At 47.8% G+C, this 20,039-nt stretch overlaps 1 protein-coding gene across 6 annotated transcripts in view; it reads left to right on the top strand.

The window, feature by feature from the left end:
- Positions 1–20,039, top strand: part of TMEM63C (transmembrane protein 63C) — a 126,396-nt gene that overhangs the window by 39,338 nt on the left and 67,019 nt on the right. Inside the window, exon 1 of one of the 6 annotated variants that reach the window (XM_059182715.1) lies at positions 12,900–12,999. The exons of 3 other annotated variants lie outside the window; for them this stretch is intronic. The gene's annotated coding sequence lies outside the window, so the exon portion shown is untranslated. Of the gene's footprint in view, positions 1–12,899; positions 13,000–17,534; positions 17,932–20,039 lie in introns of those variants that run through there. 2 more of the 6 variants (XM_059182712.1, XM_059182713.1) reach the window with 2 other exon arrangements.

Raw genomic sequence — 20,039 nt, 5'->3', positions numbered from 1 at the left:
TGGCTTGGGCGGTCACCCAGCATACATCACAATAGGCACCACTGCTTGCTTCCTTTCCCTCTCTGTTCCCACTCCCTGGGACAGCTGCCCCCCATCCTGATCCCTGCACTCCAGGGACATTGACTCTGCCCTCTCTTTAATCTCTCCAGGCCCAGAAAAATTCCTATCCTCTCCTCAAAGGAGGCCACATACCTCTGCATTTGGCTCCCTGCTCCCCATCCCCCCCCCCCTCAGCCTGTTACCCTCCCTCCCTACATCTCAGGCTGCTTGCTCAGGGATGTGTCTGGAATTTCCAGAAGACCCTAAAAGGGAAGTGCCCTCTCCCCTCTACCAGAGCCATCTCTACAGAGTCTGGCACCTGGAGGCCTATCTGGGCAGCCTGCTTGTCTAGCCTCACAGCTCATGCAGCACTCTGGGTTGGGGGAGGGGAGAGGCAGTGAGGAGTCAAGTCTATCTCAGTCCACATTCCTGGAAACCAGACTTGGGGGCCAGGAGCTGGATGTTCTTTTTTGCTTTTTTATTTGTTTGTTTGCTTGCTTGCTTTAAGATTTTATTTTTAAGTAATCTCTACACCCATCATGGGGCTTGAACTCCCAACTCTAGATCAAGAGTCTCATGTTCCCCTAATGGAGCCAGCCACGTGCCCCAAGACCTGGATGTTCTGACAGTTTTTCTGCATACCCTTACTCCCACGTACAAATACCCTCTCACTCATGCTCACCAGCATGCTTGTGCTCAAACATTCACAGACACACACACACACACACACACACATGCACGCACTACTAGTTTAAATGCTTCTCAGGCCGTACACTCCTGTGTCTCAACATCTGAGCTCTGGAGGCAGACAGATGCCAAGTTTGCTTTTGCACACTGCATTGTGCTTTTTAAACTGTGGTTTCTCATTTTCAGGGGCAATCTATGAAATTGAGACCCCACATGAGTACAGTAAGTGAGGGTCCTCTTCCTCCCCACTGCTCCCAGGCTCTTGTCCCTCTCCCAGGAGATGGCTGTTGTCACCATGTCCTGTGCCTCCTTCCAGAGCTGGTGTGCAGGTAAGAGCCTCTGTCTAAGGGTGCACACACACATGCACACGCACACACAGATGTGCACACACACACGGTAGCCCACTGGCACATGGCTATACACTCCGCTTTATTTTCTGTTCGTGCCAGTGCCTCACTTAGGCTATCAGCAGGGCTGGGTGCACCTGTCTACCCACCCTCCAAGCTGTAAGACGCCCAACACCCTTCCCCAGCCCGGTTGCTGTACCTGGTGATTGTTCATGTCCACGGACACACACAGGCCCTCAGCCTTTTTTATCTCTTTATGTTTACTTGTTTTCAGATTTATTTATTTATTTGAGAGAGCGAGAGCGGGAGAGAGAGTGTCAGTGAGGGAAGGAGCAGAGAGAGAGGGAGAGATGCAGACTCCCAGCTGAGCGAGGAGCCCGTGAGGGCTCCTTCCCCCTGTCCTGAGATCACAACCCCAGCCAAAAGCAAGAATCAGGCACCCAACTGACTGATCCCCACCGGCGCCCCTCACCTAGGCTTTGTAATGGGAGCATGGGGTCACGCAGATGCACCGTGATTTATTTGATGTGCCTTTCTGGGTTAGCACAGATTATTTCCAGCTGTTACCTACAGTTCTTTTTTTTTTTTTTTTTTTTAAGTAATTTCTTCACCCAATGTGAGGCTCGAACTCCCAACCCCTAGATCAAAAGTCGCATGTTTTTCCAGCTGCGCCCGCCAGGGGCCCCTCTGCACGCCAGTAACCCTCTGGGGCACAGTTCTCGAGTGAGTGCTGCCAGGACACTTTAGCCCACACGGGTGTGCGCAGCCCCCAGAACTGAGTATGAGGGAGCGAGCCAGCCCCTTGTACCCCGCTTTCTGAATCCATAGGTGACAATTACCAGAGCAGCAACCTCACCACGTGGGGATGAAATGAAAATGTGCAGCCAAGGGTCTAGCCCTGCACCCAGCTCAGGGAGCCAGAAATGTTAGCTCCTGGGGGGAGAGGGTAGGAACGGGGTGAGTCGGGGCCAGCTGTCCTGCCCAGCGCCTCTCCTCAAGGCCACCAAGTTAGACAGGAGGGGCCTCAGCCCCGGGAGTCCCCTGCCCTGGTGACTGGAGTCCGGGAGATTCACGCCTTGGGTGCCACAGAGAGGAGAAGCAGGGGGCAGGGAGCCCTGGGTGAGGGGGGGGGGCCAGCAGCGAGACAGGAGCCAGAGTGAGGAGCAGGCCTGGCTTTCTTGCTGAGTCATTCCCACTGGAGCTATGGAGGAGGGGGCAGGCCTGCTGTGAGAGAAAGAGAGGGAGAGAGAAGAGAGAGAGAGAGAGAGAGAGAGAGAGCGCTCGCTCTAGCTAGTGCACACACACACACACCCCTCCCAGCTTAAGGAAAAGGAGCCCCTCCCAGCAGAGAGAGGCTTTGTTCCCCACAAGATATAAAAGCCAAGCAGACAAAGGAAAGGCAGCTCCCACTGCCCCGTCCCTCCCTCGGCTGCCATTTCTCCACCCCTCTCTCTCTGTCCTCACCCCGTTTCCATCAGCCCTCTCCTCCATTCAACCCGACCCTGCCCCCTAGGGCCAGGGACAAGGGACAGTCCCAGGGACAAGCTGGTCACCCTACTTGCTCATCTCCATCTCCCCTCCTCATCTAGCACCTGCCTCCTGGCCCGTTACCTGTATGTCAGGCCCTCACAGAGGATAGAAGGCCCCCTGCCTCTGACGTGGTACTTTGGTGTAACGGACTTTTATGAGACTTGTCGCACACTGTGGGGGACAGAAATGAATGAGGCTGGGGCTGTGGGTCCAGAGGGACTCACACAGGTGTGGTGAGGAGGCTGAGAAAGGACTCCTTTCCCAAAGCCGGCCGGATGCTGGGCCCCCTGGGGGCTAGGGCTGCCAGTAAGTAGCAGGGTCTGGCTCCGGGGTCAGGCTGGATGGAGGACATAATGCTTCCTTCCATGGAAAGTCATTTTTTTGTCTTAGTACCCAGATCCCCAAACCCAGCTGTTGTCTAACACCCGGCTCTATGCTCTTCCAGATACATCTCTATTCCTACAGACCTGGTTTCTGGAAAAGTCCTGAATCTGACAGGATCCAAATGGGAAATGCGTTTGCTTTGTCTTTAACCACAGCCTTCAACGTGCTTTCTCACATCTTTTCTGGCTCTGAACAATATTCCAGATTCCTAGTTTTCTTGTTGTTGTTGTTTTTTAATTATTAAATCCCAGGTTAATCCAGTCCAATTTAAGAATGAAACAGCACATGCAAATCTAGGGTGATTCTCCTCCCCTGCTCCCACCGTCAGAACGCTTTCACCCACAGTGTCTGAGGTTGGGGTGTGATTGTGGGGGGGCAGTGAGAGCTGGAGGGCGCCAGCCACAGATCTTGTTTCCTTGGCCAATACTCCCTCAAGACCAGTGCTTCCTGGGGCAGGCTTCCAAGTAAGGTGTAGGGAATTCTCTGGGGAGAGGTTTCTTTTTTTTTTTTTTTTTTTTTTTTTTTTTAAAGATTTTATTTATTTATTTGACAGAGAGAGATCACAAGTAGATGGAGAGGCAGGCAGAGAGAGAGGGAGGGAAGCAGGCTCCCTGCCGAGCAGAGAGCCCGATGCGGGCCTCGATCCCAGGATCCTGAGATCATGACCTGAGCCGAAGGCAGCGGCTTAACCCACTGAGCCACCCAGGCGCCCCATGGGGAGAGGTTTCTAAAATACCCAGTTATCTCTAGCCCCTGAGGCCCACCCCTGGAAGCCTTCCCCAGCTACCCCCTGCCCCCCACCCCCCAGGAAACTCCTGTACCCTTGCCTGGCTGGATAGAGGCACGCAGGCTCCCTCCCCTGCACCTGGCTCTGCCTTCTCCATCCATCCATTCCCGGTCCCATCCTCCTTCCCGGAGGACAAGGTCTGTTACCCAGATGAGGCCAGTCCTCCATCACAGGCACGCACTCTGGGAGTAATCTCTAGCAGCCTCCCTGCACCCCCAGAAAATAGGAGGGAAACCAGAGCACTCCTGTCCTAGCCTGGGCCATCTGACCTGCGCAGTCCCACAGAGACCCAGGACCAGAACCACCCCATGCTTGACTGAATGCTCTGCTGTCTTGAAATTCTTCATATTTTTTTTTTAAGATTTTATTTATTTATTTGACAGACAGAGAGCACAAGTAGGCAGAGAGGCAGGCAGAGAGAGAGGGAGAAGCAGCTCCTGCTGAGCAGAGAGCCGGATGAGGGACACCATCCCAGGACGCTGGGATCATGACCTGAGCCGAAGGCAGAGGCTTCAATCCACTGAGCCACCCAGGCGCCCTGAAATTCTTCATAATTTTTGAACCAAGAGCCAAGCATTTTCATTTTTCCTTGGCCCTGAAGATCAGGGGGCTGGTGCCACCCAGGACTGAGCACGCCGACCATCCTCACTGGCTGGTAGAAAGGAGGGAGAAGTGGAGAGACGCTGGTTGGAGTCACAGGGCTGGTTCTGGAGCCTGAGAATGCCCTGGGAGTGCCACACGTGGCAGAGCTTTCCACCTCTCTTCCGAGAGAGGGACGCCCCACCCCCACCTTCGGGCTCCAGTCATCATGGCCCAGGCAATGGGGTCTGAACTTACCAACATCTTGTTAGGGATCCGAGCATCCTTCCACACCAAACACACTCCTCAACTCAGGAACTGAACAGATTCAGATTAAGTGCCTTTTTTTTTTTTTTTTTTTTTAACAACAGTGAAATCATGTTGTATATACTGTTTTATAACCTGCTTTTTTTTCACTTAACAACACAGGGTAAATATGGAGAAAACATTCATCTACAATCTAATTTTCAGCAACTGTTTTAGTTCAATATTGCTGTGCAACAGACCACTTACATCAACCATGATTTATTGTCTCTTATTGTTCTACAGGTGGCCCCGGCAGTCCTCCCGGCCATCCACAAGAAACCCAGAGACTAGAGAGAGAAACGGGTTCAGGGTTAGCAGAGTCCTCTCCTGCTTGGGTGACCTTGCCCAAATTACTGAACCTCAGTTTCCTCATCCCTAAAGGGTTCTAGATGAGAACAGTGATATTTTCCATACCCGAGATATTTTGAAGATCAAGTGAGAACGATAACAATAGGCTCTACCATGTAGGGGTGTCATGAGGGTTCAACAAGTTCACATGGTTAAACAAGTTCAAGTCTAACAGATGTTAGCCACCCTCATGTGCTACGTTGCTGAGGGAATTGCCCGGGGCAGGGAGGGAGCTGGTTCTCCAGCTGGTCAGACCAAGAGACACAGAAGGAAGGGAAGATTTCTAGAAGCAGCTGAAAAGGACTCCGTGAACACAGCTAAGAGGATTAAGCCTAGCTCAGCTAAAGAGGAAATGAAATCTGGGAGAAATCTTGCTGCAGCATAAAGGCTTTTGCATGTTGGTCATTTTTTCCTGCATACCAATAATATGCTGATAATAAAGTCAGGAGGAAAATATACTAGAAAGCAGGTAGTACCAGCCTCGAGGCACCAGACTCCACGAATGAACCATGGGTATCTACCGCCTCTATCCCTTGCTCGCTAAGTCACAGGAGCCCCGCCAGCAGCTTCAGGAGACAGAAAGACGAGGCAGAGCACCAAGGATGCATCTCTGAAGGACAGGAGAAACAGTGCCAGGGAGCTAAAATCTAGACGCAGATTTTCTATGCTCAAATATCTCATTTAATGCTCTCATTACACTTTCAGAGATTTTTAAAAAATTAAGATTTTATTTATTTATTTGAGAGAGAGGGAGAGAGCATGAGTGGGAGAGGGAGGGGCATAGGAAGGGGGAGACACAGACTCCCTGCTGAGCAGGGAGCCTGACTTGGGACTTGATCCCAGGACCTTGAGATCATGAAGGTAGACGCTTAACTGACTGAGCACCCAGGCACCCCTCGGAGATTTTGACATGCAGAGATTCATATCCTTGTGGTCTTTTAAAATTAAGTGATATTTGAAACAAAAAGGTACAAAGAATAGCACAATAAAAATCTCAAATTCTGGGATGCCTGGGTGGCTGTCAGTTGGGTGGGTGCCTTCAGCACCTGGTCATGATTCCAGGGTCCTGGAATCGAGTCCCGCATCCCGCATCGGTCTCCCCTGCTGCTCCCCCTGCATATGTGTGTGCTCTCTCTCCCTCTCTTTCTGTCTCTCTCACAAAAATAAATAAAATGCTTAAAAAGAACACCCCAAAACTCATTTCCTTATTATCTGCTTAGGAAACCAAGCATGCCAGTACAGCCAAATATTCATGGTATACCTCCCATCACCTTTCCCCACCTTCTTGTGGAGATGACCACAAGAATGCTGATTACATCCTTGCACTCTCTTTCATTTTTCTTTTTTTTTTTTTAAGATTTTATTTGTTTATTTGACAGACAGAGATCACAAGTAGGCAGAGAGAGAAAGGAGGGGAAGCAGGCTCCCCGCTGAGCAGAGAGCCCGATGTGGGGCTCCATCCCAGGACCCTGGGATCATGACCTGAGCCAAGCCAAAGGCAGAGGCTTCAATCCACTGAGCCACCCAGGCGCCCCTCTTTTTCATTTTTCTTTTTCTTTTTTTTTTTTTAAAGATTTTATTTATTTATTTGACAGAGAGATCACAAGTAGTCAGAGGCAGGCAGAGAGAGAGAGAGGAAGCAGGCTCCCTGCTGAGCAGAGAGCCCCATGCGGGACTTGATCCCAGGACCCTGAGATCATGACCTGAGCCAAAGGCAGAGGCCTAATCCACTGAGCCACCCAGGCGCCCCAATCTTTTTCATTTTTCAAATACACAACTAAATCTGATGGAAAGGATATATTGCTTTATAAAGATTTGAGTTCCGGTTAAAGGCATGGGGCTCCCCCGCAGGTTTTGGTGTCTTCTAACGAGGCTGCAGGAGAAGCAGAGAACTGTCTGAAAAAAGAAACAGTTTCAGTAAACTATGACAATATCAACTGGAATACTATATATGTCATTACACTCGGGGGGTGGGCAGACACGTATTTGAAAACATAATGGCTGAATTTTTTCCAAATTGGATGAAAAACATAAGCCCACAGATCCAAAACACTAAATCAATGCCAAGCACAAAGAGAACCACAGCAAGGCATGTCATGTTTAAATTGTTGAAAACCAATGATTAAAAAAAAATTTTTTTAAGGAACCGGGGGAGGGGTCATTACATACACAAAGGACAATATAAAAATAATCTCTGGCTTTTCATTAGAAACAATATAAGACAGAAGACTAGGAATTAAATCTTTAAGATTTAATTGAATTGAACAAAATACTGTCAACCTAGAAGTCTGTATCCGGTGATAAAGCTGAGGGAATTCATTGCCAGCAGGTGTGTTAAAGGCTTGAGGGAGATGATACAAGGTAGAGACACTCAACTCCCCACAAAGAAGTAAATGGAAAGAAATAAATACCAGACATGGTAAAAATAAGAGATGTTTCCTCCCTCCATTTAAAAATCTATGTAAAGGGGCACCTGGGTGGCTTAGTGGGTTAAAGCCTCTGCCTTCAGCTCAGTGATCCCAGGGTCCTGGAATCAAGCCCCGCATCGGGCTCTCTGCTCCGCCGGGAGCTTGCTTCCTGCTCTCTCTCTGCCTGCCTCTCTGCCTACTTGTGTTCTCCACCTGTCAAATAAATAAATAAAATCTTTTTTAAAAAATCTATGTAAAAGAAAAATAAGAGTTTATGTAAAGCAAAAATAATAACGATGTACTAAACAGTTACAGCAGATGTAGAAGTAAAATGCAGGACAGACACCCACAAACGAAGAAGAAACGGAACAACAGTGTTGTAAGTTTCTGGTGTTATCTGTGAAGAGATATAATATAATATTATGTCCCATAATATTATTTGGAGGTAGACTGTGAGAAATTAAAGATGCATATTGTGCCCATTGTAAACTTTAGAGCAACTACTAAAGAAAAAGAGAGAGGAATAACTAATATAGCAGCAGAAATAAAATGGGCCCTTAAAAATACTCAATCTGAAAGAAGGTAGCATGAACAGAAGAAAAGAGCAAGATGGTAGACATGAGCCCAACCACACGAACAATTATATTAAAAGTAAATGGACTGTATGGAGGAACATTGAAATATTATGCTAAGTAAAAGAAGCCAGGGGTGCCTGGGTGGCTCAGTGGGTTAAGTTTCTGCCTTCAGCCCGGGTCATGATTTCAGGGTCCTGAGATCGAGCCCCGCCTCAGGCTCTCTGCTCAGACAGGAAGCCGGCATCCACCCCCACCCCGCCCGCCTCTCTGCCTACTTGTGATTTTTCTCTCTCTGTTAAATGAATAAATACAATCTTTAACAAATACATAAATAAAAGAAGCCAGTCTTAAAAGACCCCATATTGGATGATTCCGTTTACATGAAATGCCCGGAACAGGCGTGTCTATGAATTCGGAGAGTAGTTCAGTAGATTCTAGGGTTGAGGGAGGGACAGGGTAGAGGAATAGAAATGACTGCTAATGGGCGTGAGGCTTCTTGTCAGCATGACAGAAATGTTCTAAAATCAGATTGTGATTGTACAACTCTGTGAATATGCTAAAAATGAATTGTACATTTTTTATTTTTTAATTTTGTAAAAATACTTTATTTATTTACTTGAAAGAGCGACAAAGAGCATGAGGTGAGGGGAGAGATGACTTCACTGACTGGGCCACCCAAGCTTTCCCCCAAACTGTGAACTTTTAAAAAATGGAAGTGAAGTCGGCATTTAACATTACATGCATTTCAGGGGTACAATATAGTGATTCGACAAGTCTGATCATTGTGCTATGCTCCCACCTGTGTAGCTACCCCCGTCACCACACCGACCATCACAGCACCCCTGCCTGTATTCCCAGTGCTGTACCTTCCAGTCCCATGACTGACTCATTCCATAACTGCCTCTCCCACTTCCCTTGACCCATTTTGTTCGTCTTCCGTCCCCTCTCCCCTTTGGCAATCATCAGTTTGTTTTCTCTATTTTGGGGTCTGTTTCTGCTTTTTGTTTGGTTGTTTATTCATCGTTTTATTTTTTAGATTCCGCATATACGTGAAATTATATACTCCTTGTCTTTCCCTGTCTGACTTATTTCCCTTCGCATCATGCTTTCAACGTTCAACCAAGGTGTTGCAAATGGCAGGGTTTCCTCATTTTTACATCTGAAGAATATTCCAATGTGAGTGTGTGTGTGTGTGTGTGTGTGTGTGCGCGCGCGCGTGCACCAGGATTTCTTTATCCATTCATCTGGTCATGGACACTGAGGTGGTTTCCATGGCTTAGCTACTGGAAACAATGCTGCAATGAACATGGGATTGCAGATATCTTTTCAAGTTAATATTTTCATTTCCTTTGGATATATTCCCAGAAGTGGAATTGCTGGATCATATGGTAGTTCTATTTTTGATTTTTTGAGGATCCTCCACACTGTATCCACAGTGGCTGCACTAGTTTACAATCCTACTGACAAGGCACAAGGGTTCCTTTTTCTGTTGGAACTTTATTTATTTATTTATTTATTTATTTGAAAGAGAGAGATCACATGTAAGCAGACAGGCAGGCAGAGAGAGAGAGAGGAGGAAGCCGGCTCCCTGCTGAGCAGGGAGCCCGATGCGGGACTCGATCCCAGGACCCTGAGATCATGACCTGAGCCGAAGGAAGCGGTTTAACCCACTGAGCCACCCAGGCGCCCCTGTTGGAACTTTTTTGATCACTGATTCAATCTCTTTACTCATTACTGGTCAATTTGTATTTTCTACTTCTTCTTGAGTCAGTTTTGGTAGATTGTGTGTCTAAGAATTTATTCATTTCATCTAAAGAGCCTAGATTGTTGGCATATATTTGTTCATAATATTCTCTTATCATCCTTCTTTATTTCTGTAGGGTCAATAGTCATGTCCCCACAATTTTTTATTTTAATAATTTGAGTCTTCTCTCCCTCTGTTCAGTCCAGCTAAAGGTTTGTCAGTTTTGCTAATCTTTTTGAGCATCAGCTTTTGGTTTTGCTGATTCTTTGTTATTTTTCTGATCTCTATTTCATTTGTCTCCACTCCAAATTTTTTTTTTAAGGTTTTATTTGTTTATTTGACACAGAGAGAGATCACACGTAGGCAGAGCAGCAGGCAGGGAGAGAGAGGGAAGCAGGCTTCCCCTGAGCAGAGAGCCCGTTGCCAGGCTCGATCCCAGGACCCTGAGACCATGACCTGAGCAGAAGGCAGAGTCTTAACCCACTGAGCCACCCAGGCGCCCCTCCACTCCAATTTTTACTGTTTCCTTCTTTCTACTTTCTTTCTTTCTTTCTTCTTTTTTTTTTTTTTTAAGATTTTTTTTTTATCAGACAGAGATCACAAGTAGGCAGAGAGACAGGCAGAGAGAGGAGGAAGCAGGCTCCTTGCTGAGCAGAAAGCCTGATGTGGGGCTTGATCCCAGGTCCCTGGGATCATGACCTGAGCCTGAGCCGAAGGCAGAGGCTTTAACCCACTGAGCCACCCAGGCGCCCCATCTTTCTACTTTCTTTGAGCTTAGTTTGCTCTTCTTTTTCTGGTTTCTTAAGTTGGAAGAACAGGTTATTGGTTAAAGATTTTTGTGCCTTTTTTAGTGGAGGCATTTACACGTATAAATTTCCCTCTGAGCACTGCTTTCATCACATATCGTCAATTATAGAAGTTGTATTTTCATTTTTATTCATCTCAATATATTTTCTCATTTCCCTTGAGATTTCTTATTTGAACTTTGGGTTATTTAAGGGTGTATTGTTTAATTTCCATGTTTTTGAGTTTTCCAGATTTAGTTCTGTTACTGATTTCTAATTTTATTCCATTGTGTTCAGAGAACATATTTAGTATAACTCCAATCTTTTTAAATTTATCGAGAACAGTTTTGTGGCCCAACCTAAGGTCTATACTGGAGAATGCTGCATGCGCACTTGAGAAGAATGGGCTGTTGTTGGGTGGAACATTCCAGAGTCATCTCTTAGGTCTAGTTCATTCATAGTATTGTCAAGTCTACTATGTCCTTGCTGATCTGTATCTAGTTGTATCCATTATCAAAATTGGCATTATTGTCAAACTGTTTACTTCCCCTAATCTTGTCAGCTTTTTCTTCATGTATTTTGATAATATACATATATGTTATATACATATATATTGATATATATGTATATATACATATATATCTAATATATATTTGATAGAATACATGTATGTTTACAATTTTCATGCCTTCTTGATAGTGACCTTTTTATATAATGATTATTATATATTTTTATATACTATTTCTATTTTCTTTCTTTTTTTTTTAAGATTTTATTTGTTTATTTGACAGGCAGCGATCACAAGTAGGCAGAGAGGCAGGCAGAGAGAGGAGGAAGCAGGCTCCCTGCTGAGCAGAGAGCCCAATATGGGACTCAATCCCAGGACCCTGGGATCATGACTGAGCTGAAGGCAGAGGCTTTAACCCACTGAGCCACCCAGGCGCCCCTGTTATTTCTATTTTCATTATTATATCATGTCATTCTTTGTCTCTTGTAACAATTTTGCCTTAAAGTCTATATTTTCTGATATTAGTATAATCACTCCAGCTCTCTTTGGTTACTCTTCGCATGAATGTCTTTTTCATCCTTTTAATTTGAGTGTATTTGTGTTTTGGGATCTCATGTGAGTCTCTTGTGAGCTTATATTTGTATATTTCTTTTTTTTTTTTTAAGATTTTATTTCTTTATTTGACAGAGAGGGAGCAAAGAGAGCACATGCAGAGGGAGTGGCAAAGGGAGGGGGAGGGGGAGAAGCAGGCTCCCCACTGAGCAGAGAGCCCCATAAGGGGCTCAAGCCCAGGATCCTGGGATCATGACCTGAGCTGAAGGCAGCCACTTAACCTACTGAGCCACCTAGGCACTCTGTGTATTTCTTTTTAATTCATTCTTCCAGTCTCTGCCTTTTGATTGCAGAGTTTAATTCACTTATATTTGAAGTAACTACTGAAAATATAGGACTTACTTCTATCACTTTGCTATTTGTTTTTTGTATGCCTTATCCTGCTATTGTTTATTTTCTCCACTACCATTTTTTTGTGTTAAATAGATACTTACTTTCTCGTGTATCGTTTTAATTTCTTTGTCATTTTTTATTACTATATATTTTTGAGTTATTTTCTTAGTGATTGCTCTGAGGATTACAACTGGCATCTTAATTTGTAACAATCTAGTTCAGATTAGTTTCAGTAGTATGCAAAACGTTTTGCCCTTGCATAGCTCTGTACCCACCTTTATGTTGCTATTGTCACAAATTACATCTTTATACATTGTGTGTTTATTGACAAAGATTTATAATTTTTTGTTTTATTCAGTTTTCTTTTAAATAATATAGGAAAGAAAGAAAATACATTAACACTGACTTTTATATTTACCTATGCAGTGACCTTTACCAGTGTTTCTTGTTTCTTCATATAAAATCAGATTACTGTCTACTGTCCTTCCATTTCAACCTGAAGGATTCTCTTTAGCATTTCTCAAAAGACAGGTCTACTGGTGGTAAACTATATCAGTTTTTGTTTATCTATAAATGTCTATATTTCCGTCCTGCGAGAATCCCCCTGATGGAGGTGGGGAGCAGTTAACCTTAATGGAATATCAACATGAAGACTCAAGTATTCTTATCAACTTAATCCTCAGGGCATCAGCCAGACTCAGGACAGAATTGGGATAAAAATGCACAAGCTTCAACACTAAGATCTGTCTGGTCATGCTCCCAGTTGTCTCAATTCTGGATGGGAGAACCTTCCCTTTCAAATACCGCCAGAGTTCTAGCACAACAGAGGTGCTTCCTTTGTGATGTCATCAGCATCTGCCTCTGACCTGGCCCACCAGAAGTTTCTAATATTGATAATTGGCAGTGTCTGTTGGTTGATGGTGGATAAAAGTGACCTCTCACCAGTCATGAACTTCCCGTCTTCTGGGAGAGAAGCACTATAAAAGAGGCTACTACTAGCTAACAACATCTAAGTGGTGGAACACTGGTGAGTGGGGCCCTAGCCTGAGGCCAGGAGGAAGGGGGCCAGGGAGGCCAGGCTGTGCCAGCAGAGGGGAGGCCTAAATTCTCTGCCATGGAGGGCCAAGTGGTTATTAGGGCCTGGCTTCACTCTGGCCCCCCAACTTGGGGAATGCCAGCTTCCAATGAGGGGTCAATGCTATATTTCTGGACTTAAGCCTGAGGCCTTGTTCTATCTTGAAATCTATAATCTCATGTCTGGTTAGATGGAAGAAACTGGAAAAATCATTTTCCACCCCAATACATTGCTCCCCTCCCTTCTGCACAGGAAATCAAATTCCCTCCTGTTCAGAAAAGCAGATTAGAGTGTGTGATAGAAACCCAAACCCCAAACATGGAAACATTCTTGGAAAGCTTTGATTTGGCTCTTGGGGGGCAGCAGATACCCTACAGTATCTGGACGGTCATTTAAAGTGTGAATAGTGATGTGATTCTGCCTTAAAAATACTGTCCCTGTTAGTGGCACGAGTTTACATTCTGGGTCCTATAGCAAAATCTGTGGAGTCTTGTGTCTATCACCTCTGGACCCACAGCCACCCTCCTCTGTTTACTCCCTAGCAGTCTTATCCAGCACCCAGCAGTGCTGACCCAGCTCCAGGTCTAGGGTGTTGGGGACTCTGGAGTACCCTTCCTGCCTTGAAGCCTAAAACCAGTGGAGTCTAATGAAAAATGGGGAGCTGACTCTTGCTGACTCTTCCTGTGTGTCCCACCTTTTCCCGGTCATACTGAGTTTTCCTGAGCATCTCATCTGGGCAGTACAGAAAGGCCATGAACAGTTGTGTAGGTTGTGTACAGTTGTGTTTGTTTTTTTGCAATTACATTCAGTTCTGCAATGAACATCCCTGTGTATGTATGTCTTTATGAGTTCAGGGGAATTTCTGATGAGATGATTTCTAGACAATAGTGGGGAGGTCCCAGGGTCACTGTGGGCCCATAACACTCTTCTGAGGGCTATGCTCCTGCATTTGTTCATTGGGATGGTCGAGAACCTCAGGCAATCTCACTGATCAATAATCAAAATCACCTTACTAAGCTCTGGGATCTACCCTCTCCGCCTTGCAACACCACCATTAAGAAGTATCTGTTGAGGGCCACCTGGGTGGCTCAGTGGGTTAAAGCCTCTGCCTTCGGCTCAGGTTGTGATCCCACGGTCCTGGGATTGAGCCCCACATAGGGCTCTCTGCTCGGCAGAGAGCCTGCTTCCTTCTCTCTCTCTCTGCCTGCCTCTCTGTCTACTTGTAATCTCTGTCAAATAAAATAAATAAAATCTTAAAAAAAAAAAAGAAGTATTTATTGAGTCAGGGCACTGTGCTAGATAATAGGAATTAAAAGAAAAAGGAGGTACGATCTGATCCATAATCTAGTAGGGAAGAAGAAATATAATCAATGAACCAAAATCTCTGCTTTCTGATTCTTGAAGCAAAGTGTCACCTTGGATGGCTGAGTTTTCTGGATGCTGACGGTCTCTACCTTTAAACATATGTTTTATTTTACGTTAACCATTTTAGATCAGAAATACTTTCTAAATTAACCTTGTTTTCATCTTAAATGAAAACGTTTGGTCAGAATTAACCTTCTCTTAATGATGTAGCGTATTTCCAACATTACCCTGTAATACCATGATGTCCCCAGGCCTCTCGGAGTGACCCTGAACTAGAAGACTTCTGACTTTGTTTCATAGTTGTTCTATCTTCTCTTGCTCTTGACTTTTGCTTGTTTCACTGCGCTTGCTTATTTATGAGTCCTTCCTTCTTCCGGTGTGCTCCTGCTCATCTGCTGTAGGCTTGACAATCAGGAGACTACGTTTGTCAGTTAGGCTTCTGGTTCAGCTGTTGTGACAGAGACCAAGGTGTTCAGCCATCCAAGGCTCTTCTCCTCCAGGTCATCATGCAACTCATGTTCTTAATGTCTTGTTGAGTGGGCAACCCGAGGGTGCTGTCCTTGCCAGCTTCATCAAGCAGCTCCCCACCCATCCCCATGCCCATGGTCCAGTCTGCACAAGGGAAAAGAGGAAGTGGGGAGCAGGCAGCTTCCTTTTAAGAGTGTGGCCCAGAAGTGAAATATGTCACTTTCACTCATTTCCCATTGGCTAGAACTTAGTCCTGTAGTTGCTCCTGGCTGCAAGGGAGGCTGGGAAATGTAGTCTCTGGCAAGGTAGCCATGAATCCAGTTTTAATCTTGGAAGCTCTGCTGCTAAAAGGAAGTGGGAAGGAAAGCTATCAGGGGACCCTTGGCAGTCTCTGCCACCCTGGATATGCTGAAATTGTATGTAGAGTAAATGTAGGTGGGCTCTCATTGAAGATATCTACAAGGTGCTCTTCTGCAGAAAAAGCACCAATTCTGACAGTGTGACAGTTCCATCTGTCTGGATGGCTCAGGAGCCTTTGGTTTCTTTGCTGTTGTTCTGGATTATGTTCTCAAACAAGGCACTGGCCGTTGACAAAACAGTCATAAAGACAATAGCATAGTAGTCATTGTCTTTCATAGAACTCCTACCTTAGTCCACATAAGAGCATGAAAAATGTTCTCAGCACCCACGAGTTGGAAGCACCTTTCCTTCAAAAGCCTCCCCAAGCCCACAAAGCCTCAGCTATTCATTTCATACACCTTTACTGAGCACCTTCTACCAGCTTCACCCTCATCTGGGTGGCTGGTGTTCAGCTGGTTAGGACACTGGTTAGGAGAGAGGGGTTATGTCTTTGATTAGATCATTTTAATGCCCGCCTGGCATTTTCATGGGTTCTTGTTCTTCCTCTTCTGTGTCTCCCTTTAGTGCACATCCTTGATGCCTCCTAGGTCTTGCCTCCAGGAGCAGGAGTGACTTAGGTTTGGGCTTATCAGTCTTATCCCTTGCTGCTGCTCAAACACTTTCCATGGCTCCCAGGGCCTACCTAGTAAAGTTCAAACTTCTGAGCCTTGTCTTTGAGGTCCTTGAAGACCTGCTTCCAGCTTTCCACTCTGGCCTCGGCTTCCATCAGAGGGCATGTCCAGAGGTCAGGCTCACTAGGGAAGCAGGCTGCTCAGGTTCTACGTGGATGGGACCTTGGCAGAGGGCTTGAAGAGCTGCTGAAACCAGCTCCTGATCTGGGCTAGAATACCCACCATTCAGTCTCCTCCCAGGACACTCAGTCCAGGATGCCTGGGAATTTCAGTGTTGGGTCTTCCCTTCACTTTATCTAGGTCTTTCCAAGAAAGGAGAGATGAACAGTGACCTGCTTCTTCTGTATGTGGAAAACTGAGTTAAGTACCTTCTATGCATTTTATATTCCTACCCACCCTGTAAGGTAGATACTGTAATCGGACTTCTTTTATTTGTGTCAAGGTGCCTGTTTTACAGATGAGGAAGGTAATTTCAGAGTGGTTAAGCAACTTGTACAAGGTGACATAGCTAGTAAGAGACAAAAGTCCGGATCTGAACAAAGGTTCAACTGCATCTGAAGACCATGTTTTTTCCACTTAACACTGGGCCTTTCTAAAGCCCCATTACATAAGGTCTCACCCTGAGGTCAGACACTGGTTCTGTAATGAGGAAGCAGAGGAAAGGGACAACAAGCTGCTTCTGTTCAGGCTTCTCTTTCTCCTGCCAGTACCCAGGACAGTAACGATGGCAAACAACCACTAGATTCACTGAGCATCTACTTCGTGCACAATATCTCATTTCATCCTCATAACCGCCTTCCAATGTTGTTATTATTTCCTTCATTCTATATATGCAACGAATGAGGCTCAGAGAGGTTAAGCCCCATATTTAGATGGCCCAGCGGGGATTCGAATCCAGGCAGCTAGAGTTCTTGAATGCTGCTCTTGCATTTATCTGGCTGAGAAACACCTCAGGAAGGCACAGCTCCCCTCCCTGCAGCATCTTGTACCTTGTATTCAGCTGCTTCCTCTAAGGTCTTCTCATCTGATTGCTAATAACTCCTAATGATCAATATCTTACCCTTATAAAACTGTAGACAGTCCCTTTTCAGCTCTCCTCACCCATTAGCCATTATACTGATAGCACAGGATAATGTCTATAAAATAAACATGCCTGGGCGGGCCCCTGTCTGGGAAAAAGAGAGTGAGTTCCCTACTACCCCTTACTCTGCAGACGGCTCTTTGGGGGTTCAAACACGGGTACCTGCCTCCAGGGCCCAAAGTAGCGTCTCTAGCCCAATAGCCAGGACTTTGATTAAACTGGAGACAGGAAGGGGACAGTGGCCCAGGCTAACTGCAAATGACCCAGCCCACTCCTTTGGGCCTACCAGGCAGGGCTGTGGCCAATCTGTAGATCTTTTCTCTGCTGGGGAAGAAAGAGGGAGTACCAGCTACTGGGCACCAGGAGCCGGTCCCAGGGCGGGGCAGAACCCTGCTACCTTTGTGTCGTTGTGCATCTTTTCTTGCTTTGGCTGGCGCCCGGTGGGGAGGTTCGGAAGGAAGACACGCCTCAGAGGAGAGCTTGGGGTAGGGGTGAGGTTGTAGGGTGGGCGGAGAGCAGCAAGACAGCTACCGAGGCCCACGGCATCAGAGGGTGCCGGAGCCATGGCTGCAGGGATCGGCAGCCTTGTGCATTTGCGATGGTAGTTTGCAGATGGTTCCTTGTAGAGACAGGGTCTCTGAGGCGGAGCCCGGGCCTTTGTATATGATAATCCAGCCTGGGTTCCCCGGTGGGTCAGAGCAGCTTTGGGGCGGAGCCAAGCTTGGCTCCAGCCGGGGAGGAGCCGGGATGCCGCTCCCGCGGTGATGCAGAGGGGAATTTGCTGACAGTCCCTTGCCAGGTGGGGCTGGCTTCACCAGGCCCGCGAGGAGGACCGGCTGGCTGTCTCCTCCCAGGTAAGGAGCGTGCTGCCTGTCACCGCATCCCGGCGGCCGGGGCACCCTGCCTGGGGCTGGGCCGTGACGCCCAGGCGCAGATGTGGTGAGCACGCGGGTGGTGTGAGCCAGGACTGATCAGGCCGGGAGAAGGGGAGCGGAATCCGGGTCCTGGACGGGGGAGGGGGCGGGGAGGGACTGCTTGCTCTTTGCTTTCCGGGACCTCGGACTGGGCGGGGTGGGGGTTGGGGAGACTGCGCCACAGTCCCTTGGCACGCTGGCTGGCTGCCGGCCTGGACCCAGGGAAGGGTGGAATGAGCTGCCCACCAGGGAAGGCCGTAGCTTGGTCGACTGTCTTCGCTGGGTTTGAGGGGGGTTGGGCGGGAGGCTCTCCCCAACCCCCCACTCCTAACCCCAGCCTCCGCCTGCTTGACAGCCAGGTGGGTTGCCTCTGCAAGTACCCCCACCCAGGGATTCCCCAGGGCTGTGCCGCCCACTCACTGGGCTGGGCTGGGAGGGGGGTGCGCTTCCCCCGCAGTCTACTGCACCGTTATGAGTTACGACAGCGTCACCGCTGCTGGCTGCCGGGTAGGGGTCTCATTCTGTATTGGTGGGCTGGGCTCCTGGGCCCCCTGGACTAGAGGATGCCACCTTTTCTCATATGCTTGCAGAGAAAGGTTCTTGCATCCATCCCCCTCTTGGCCTTGAGAGAGAAACTTTGGATTTGAGTGTAGGACCTGGGGAAACTGAGGCCGGGGGGTGCTGTGGCTTCACTGAGGTCACTTAGCAGGTCCTACAGAGCTGTCTTCCCAGGCACTGCCTTGACCATTTAATGCTCTCTGGAGGGGCAAGGGCCAATCTTGCTCTCCAGGCTCCTGGTCCAATTTGGGGTGGATGACCACCCCCACTGCAGGGCCCCCTTTTCCCAAACCCGAGAATGGAGGAGGTTACAACTTCTGCAGGGCCTCTCGGGTGTTAGGGGTGTGAACACTGCAAGGATAAGAGTTGTCTGGGGACAGGAGAAAATCGCTCATGAAAAACTCTCATCCAAGCAGAGGGGACTGTGGGCCTCTATCTCCTTGTGGGTTCTGGGAGAGAGGGAGAGTTGGCTTCTGGAGAGGAAACCCTGAGGGGGCAGCCCAGTTCCAGGCTTCAGCCCCCGTACTGGCCTTGTTGAAAGCCACCTGCAAGTTCTCAGGCTGCTGTGGAATGAGGAAATGGACTTTCTCCTCTGATGGCCTGCGTCTCACTGGAGAAGAAGCCAGGGAACCATGTTGGCAGGATGGCCTTCTCCCGACGCCACCCCTGGGGTGGAGCATCTCACCCTTGCTCTCTCCCCAACACCTGTCCCCTGGAGAAATGGACTACTGTTGGTTCTGTGGCTCTTGGAGGTGACCATGGGGTGACAGTACAATGCCAGAGAGAGAAGAGGACCTATCTGGCTGGTGTCCAGTTCCTCTGCTGGGATGCCCTGAGGGTCTCCAGAACAAGGACCACTGCCCCATCCTGAGAAGCTGGTGGTGTGTCCCTCCCGGCCAGCAGAGGCAGGGTCAGGCTGTGGAGAGGCTCCTGGAAAGGAACAATTCGTGGAGAAGCATGGCATAGGTTCTGGACCAGAGCTGTTTTTGGCTGGCCCCCTGCCGTTGGTTTTCCTACCTGACAGCTGGGCGTGAAAATACCTTCTTCAGCTGGGTCAAAGGGCTTTGGAAACATGTCACCCATTTATTACAGATGGGAAGGGCTATTCCTGGACACTGGTGTAGATCCAAGCTGTTTCCAGCTTTCTTGCGGGAAAATGTGGCTCTTCCCTCTATGGGGGATGCCCTCTCCCCTGTGGACAGTCTAGGGCACTCCTCGAAGGCTTGGAAGGCAGGCCATCCCTCCCTCGTGCACCTGGGGTTGTGTTTGGGCCCCTGAGGGCTTCTGTTGGCTGCCTGTGATATTTAGCAGAACTCCCCCACAGCCAAGCACTGGTGACCGGGGGCCCTGTGGACCTTGCTGCCAGTCTGTACCCTCCCCACTGTCTGTCACAGCCCAGGGACACTGTCTCTCCTCTGGTTCTTCCTGGGAAGCGGCTGGTGGAAGAACCACGGAGATGATGGTCATAAAGTCCTGGGAGCTGTTTGCACGCAGTGTCCAGAGTGCAGGAGACCGCCCAGCGTTTGGAGCCTCAGGCAGGCTCGCTCTGGGAACAGCCGTAAGGACAACACTCTG

This window comes from Mustela lutreola, chromosome 7 (genome assembly GCF_030435805.1).
Source record: "Mustela lutreola isolate mMusLut2 chromosome 7, mMusLut2.pri, whole genome shotgun sequence".
In the NCBI taxonomy this organism is placed as follows: Eukaryota; Metazoa; Chordata; class Mammalia; order Carnivora; family Mustelidae; genus Mustela; species Mustela lutreola.
The sequence above is the reverse complement of the archived record's forward strand: the minus strand, read 5'-3'. Positions and strand labels throughout refer to the sequence as shown.